The following is a 6083-nucleotide window of genomic DNA, read 5'->3' on the forward strand; positions in this document are numbered from 1 at the left end:
AAAATAAGACCCCAGTAAAAACACATACCGAGCCAGAAAAAATGGCAGACCCACCAATACTTATGGAATACGCTAGGCCAGGTGTGGCCGGTGTAACCAATAGTATCGTTAGACCCAGAATCACCGCAAATCAATTTGAAATTAAGCCAGCTTTGCTTAATATGTTGCAAAATAATGTAACATTTTACGAGTTACCTAACGAAAATCCTAACACCCATATAACAAATTTCCTAGAAATTTGTGACACATTTAAAATTCCAGATGTGACTGCAGAAGCAATCAAACTTCGCCTCTTTCCTTTCACTTTGAAGGATCGAGCCAAAGAATGGTTAACTTCTATGCCAGCCGCAACTTTTGCCACTTGGGAACAATTAGCCCAAGCGTTTTTATCTAAATATTTTCCTTTAGCAAAAACCGCAAGAGTCATAAAGGAGTTAACATCTTTTTCTCAAAATGATAATGAGACCCTTTATGAAACTTGGGAACGTTTTAAAGAACTTCAACGTTTATGCCCACACCACCAATTACCCGCTGAACTTTTAATGCAAACATTTTACAATGGACTGAATCCTACAACTAGGAGTTCATTAGATGCTATATCGGGAGGGCTATTTATGAAGAAAACATCAGCCCAAGCGAGAGAACTTTTGGAGGAAATGGCAATCAACAACAGTATGTGGCCCGCGGAACGTGGACATATGCCGGTGGCAAAACCATCATCCTCAACGACACCGTCAGTTAAAGGTATAGTTGAACTTGATCCAGTCGCAATGCTACAAGCCCAATTTTCTGCTTTATCGCACAAAATTGACAAGTTTATGGCACCGCGCGATACCAATGGTAATCCAATCCAAACGGATATGGATTACAAAAATATGAGTGAGATTGAACAGGTAAATTTTGTCCAAGGGCAAAACCAAACTAATAATCCTTATTCTAATACTTATAATTCTGGATGGAGGAATCATCCTAACTTTAATTGGAAAGATAACAGTAACAATAATATTAGTGCTAATCAAAATCGTACCACTAATTATCAAAATCAGTCAAGAGATACGATTAGCACTTTATCTTCTAAAATCGACAAGTTTATAGATGCTATCAGTGGAAAAATAAGTAATCACGACGATGGTTTTAAACGGATCGAAAATAAATTCGATCAGCTTATTAAAAACCACTCATCTAGCATCCATAATTTGGAGGTTCAAATTGGTCAACTTGCTAAATCAATTCCATCCCGAAAAGAGGGAAGTCTTCCCAGCCATACGGAAGAAAATCCGAAAGAGCAGGTGAAGGCTATTACTCTTCGTTCAGGAAAAAATTATCAAGGGCCTGAAATGCCTAAAGATGTAACATTACCGGGAACTGATTTACCAAAGTCCAAAGAAGATATCTTAAACACAAATATTTCACCATTTGACACAGGTACTAAAACTTTTGTACCCAAACCACCTTTTCCACACAAAGTCCGAAATAAGGACTATGATAAACAACTTCTAACGTTTTTGGATAAACTTAAAAATTTGCATATCAATTTGACGTTTATGGATGCAATAACACAAATTCCTAACTATGGTAAGTTTTTAAAGGATTTGATTTCAAAGAAAATCAGTTGGGAAGGAATTTCATCAATTTCGTTAACTGAAGACTGTAGTTCAATAGTATCAAGTAATTTGCCCACTAAACTCAAGGATCCCGGATGTTTTACTATTCCGTGTAAGTTGGGAGATATTGAATTCCCAAGTTGTCTTTGTGATTTAGGAGCAAGTATAAACTTAATGCCATTGTCTATTTTTAACAAGTTAGGTTTAGAAGAAGATATCAAACGTACTAATATGGTTTTGCAATTAGCGGATCAAACCACTAAAAGGCCGTATGGTATAATTGAAGATGTTTTAGTCAAAGTCGATAAATTTATTTTTCCTACCGATTTTGTTATCTTAGACTTTGCATATGATGTAAATTGCCCTTTAATTTTTGGCAGACCGTTTATGAACACGGGACGCGCTCTAGTAGATGTGTCGGAAGGGAAGGTAGTTTTAAGGATAGGAGAAGATAAGGTCGAGTTTAACATGAACAAAGCAATGAAATACCCTATGGAGGAATTCGCTTGTATGAAACTTGATTTAGTCGAGGAATGTGTCAATGATGTAATTCAAAGTGAAGAAATAATTGAACCTATAGTAGACGAGGAATTAGATGATAAGGACCCAGAGCCTTTGATTAGAGAAGATGGACCAGTTCCGCCTTCGATTGTAACACCCCCTAAATTAGAACTTAAAGAGTTACCCAGTCATTTGAGGTACGCTTTCTTAGGCGAAGGCGATTCTCTACCTATAATTATTTCTAACAAATTAACAAGCGATCAAGAAGAAAAATTGAAAGATGTTGTTAGAAATAGGATAGGAAGTATGGGATGGCAAATTTCAGACCTAAAAGGAATTAATCCTAGTATAGTAATGCATAGAATTCACTTAGAAGAGGATAAGCCACCTAAAGCGGATAGGCAAAGACGCTTAAATTCGAACATGAAGGAAGTAGTCAAAAATGAGATTACTAAACTTTTAGAAAATGGAATCATTTATCCGATCTCGGATAGTGAATGGGTTAGTCCAATCCATTGTGTACCTAAAAATGGAGGCATAACTGTTGTAAGAAATGATGAAGGTGAACTTATACCTACACGAACCACCACCGGTTGGAGGGTTTGTATAGACTATAGGAACCTAAACAAAGCAACCAGGAAAGATCATTTTCCTCTACCTTTCATTGATCAAATGATCGAAAGGATAGCCGGTCATGCATTTTACTGTTTTCTAGACGGTTATTCCGGATTCTTTCAAATTTACATTTACCCGGATGACCAAGACAAAACAACCTTCACATGTCCTTATGGAACATTTTCATATAGGAGAATGCCTTTTGGTCTATGTAATGCACCAGCAACTTTTCAACGATGTATGACAACAATATTTAATGACTTCATTGAAGACATAATGGAAGTTTTCATGGATGATTTTTCAGTTTATGGAGATTCTTTCAATGCATGTTTACAGAACTTAGATAAAGTATTGTCTAGATGTGAGGAAACGAATTTAGTTTTAAATTGGGAAAAATGTCATTTCATGGTAGATGAAGGAATTGTTTTAGGTCATAAAATTTCTGAAAAAGGTTTAGAAGTGGACAGAGCAAAGACTTCAGTTATAGAAAAATTACCCCCACCAACCACTGGTAAGGGAGTAAGATCATTTTTAGGTCATGCAGGTTTTTACAGACGGTTTATAAAGAACTTTTCTGTAATTTCCAAACCACTTACTAATTTGCTTATGAAGGATTCAACTTTTGATTTTAATAAAGATTGTTTACAAGCTTTCAATACTTTGAAAACGGCTTTAGTCAGTACACCAATAATATCAAAACCCGATTGGAATCTACCTTTCGATATTATGTGTGATGCGAGTGACTTAGTTGTAGGATGTGTATTAGGTCAAAGGAAGGATAAGAAACTTCATGTTATATATTATGCGAGTCACACATTGTCCGGTGCACAACTAAATTACACCACAACTGAAAAAGAAATGTTAGCAGTAGTTTTTGCATGTGATAAGTTCCGATCTTATTTGTTAGGATCTAAAGTTATTATTTATACTGATCATGCAGCTTTACGATATTTATTTGCTAAGAAAGATGCAAAACCACGTCCTATTAGATGGGTTTTACTATTGCAAGAATTTGACATTGAGATTAAAGACAAAAAGGGAGTTGAAAACCTGGTCGCCGATCATCTGTCAAGACTTGAGGATGAAAACGGTCCCATCAGTGAAACATCAGGCATTCGAGATGATTTCCCCGATGAACATCTCATGCAATTACAAAGTGTCATAACTCCATGGTATGCGGATATAGCCAATTACTTAGCTGCACATGTTGTGCCAGATGGATTGACTTACCAGCAAAAGAAGAAATTCTTTTCAGAAGTTAAGAAATATTTTTGGGAAGATCCATTCTTGTTCAAAACATGCGGCGATGGAATATTTAGGAGATGTGTTAGTGAGTTTGAACATGAATCTATAATGATAGAATGTCATGCTAGCGCTTACGGAGGTCATAATAGCGTAAGCAAAACAGCAGCTAGAATACTTGAATGCGGATTCTTTTGGCCTACTCTGTTTAAAGATGTCCGTTCATTTATTCTCCGCTATGATAAATGTCAAAGAACGGGGAATATAGGAAGGAGAGATGAGATGCCTCTTAAGAACATATTGGAAGTTGTAATCTTCGACGTATGGGGAATTGATTTCATGGGTCCTTTTCCTCTTTCTTTTGGCAACAATTATATATTAGTAGCCGTAGATTATGTTTCAAAGTGGGTTGAAGCAATTGCAACCCCGACAAATGATTCTAAAGTAGTTGTTAAGTTTTTAAATTCAATATTTTGTCGATTTGGAGTTCCTAGAGTTATGGTAAGCGACGGTGGTACCCATTTCGTAAATAGAGCTTTTGAGTCACTTATGAAAAAATATAGAGTACACCATCGTATCTCTACACCGTACCATCCTCAAACGAATGGTCAAGCAGAAATTTCAAATAGAAAACTCAAATGGATACTTGAGAAAACAGTTTCGTCTTCTAGAAGAGACTGGGCACATAAACTTGACGATGCACTATGGGCATACCGTACTGCATTTAAAACACCTATCGGGATGACACCTTATAGATTAGTCTATGGAAAAGCTTGTCATTTGCCGGTTGAATTAGAACATAAAGCATATTGGGCTATAAAAACCCTTAATTATGATTTGCAGAGCGCATGGAAAAAGCGTTTATTTGACTTAAACGAGTTGGATGAATTACGCTATTTGTCCTACGAAAATGCGAGCATTTATAAGGAGAAAATTAAAAAGTGGCATGATGCCAAAATAAAAATTAAAAACTTTAATGTTGGAGATAAGGTCTTGCTTTTTAATTCTAGATTAAAATTATTTCCAGGTAAGCTAAAATCTAGATGGGCTGGACCATTTTTGGTTGTTCAAACATTTGATTACGGAACATTGGAGCTAGAAAAGTCTAATGGTGACCGATTTAAGGTCAATGGTAATCGTTGCAAAATTTATTTCGACGGAGCTCCTATTCAAGCAATTGAATCCGTGGATAAATTTTATCAAAATTAATTTCTTTGATTTTTATGTTTTTTTTTTTTTTTGGTAGAAAAGAAAAAGAAAAACGAAAAACAACAAACTACCCAGGAATTAGCCTAGGGAAGCTAACCCCAATCCTATCTTCTAAGAGAAGATGAGAGATGAAACTAGGGGAAACAGGAAGGGTAGTAACGCCTAACGTCCCTTCATGGCCCGCCGCCGCCAAGCGATCAGCAACACGATTCTGCTCTCTAAAAATGTGTCTGAACTCTACGAACTCAAAGGAGGAGCAAAGCCTTATAATAGCTTTGATGAGGTTGCGACTGTTAAGACCCATAGAATGATTCTCAGAAATCATTTTGATTGCTTCCAAATTATCAGACTCCACAGAGAGCCTCTTAACACCCAGCCTTTTAGCAAGATTGATTCCAGTAAGAATAGCCCAGAGCTCCGCAGAAAAGGAAGAACCCAACCCTAAATTCTGGGAGAACCCAGAAAGCCAGACGCCCCCTACATCTCTAAGTACACCTCCAGCCGCAATCTTACCGTTACTGAGGCAGGAACCATCAGTATTCAGCTTCACAACCCCCTCTCTTGGCCTGCTCCATCCCACGAGATGGACATCACAACACTGAGAGGCTCTGGCAAGGGACTCTCCTTTGAAACTATCGATAATAGAGAAAAGTTTTTTCGAGAAGAAATCAGCTAAGTTTGTCATAAAAACAGTTTTATCTCCAAAAATCTCCTCGTTTCTCCATTTCCAAACTTGGTGACAGATAATAGCAAAGAAAATGTCACCATGCTCCATGTATGGAAGCAACTTTCCTCTAACACCATCAGAGAACCAGTCGACCTCAGAATGTGCCATGAAGGAAGAGAAAATATGGTGTGGGTTTTATGTTTTTAATTTATAGCTTTTCTTATTTTCATTCTTTTTCTTTTTAA

General features: G+C 36.8%; 1 non-coding gene across 1 annotated transcript; it reads right to left on the reverse strand.

Moving 5' to 3' along the window:
• Window positions 1–419: 419 nt before the first annotated feature.
• LOC136221048 (small nucleolar RNA R71) lies at window positions 420–526 on the reverse strand. The gene has a single exon (XR_010684839.1). It is a non-coding gene; the product is annotated as a small nucleolar RNA R71 (small nucleolar RNA).
• Window positions 527–6083: the final 5557 nt, after the last annotated feature.

The sequence above is a fragment of the Euphorbia lathyris genome, chromosome 2 (assembly GCF_963576675.1).
Source record: "Euphorbia lathyris chromosome 2, ddEupLath1.1, whole genome shotgun sequence".
NCBI classification, from domain to species: domain Eukaryota; kingdom Viridiplantae; phylum Streptophyta; class Magnoliopsida; order Malpighiales; family Euphorbiaceae; genus Euphorbia; species Euphorbia lathyris.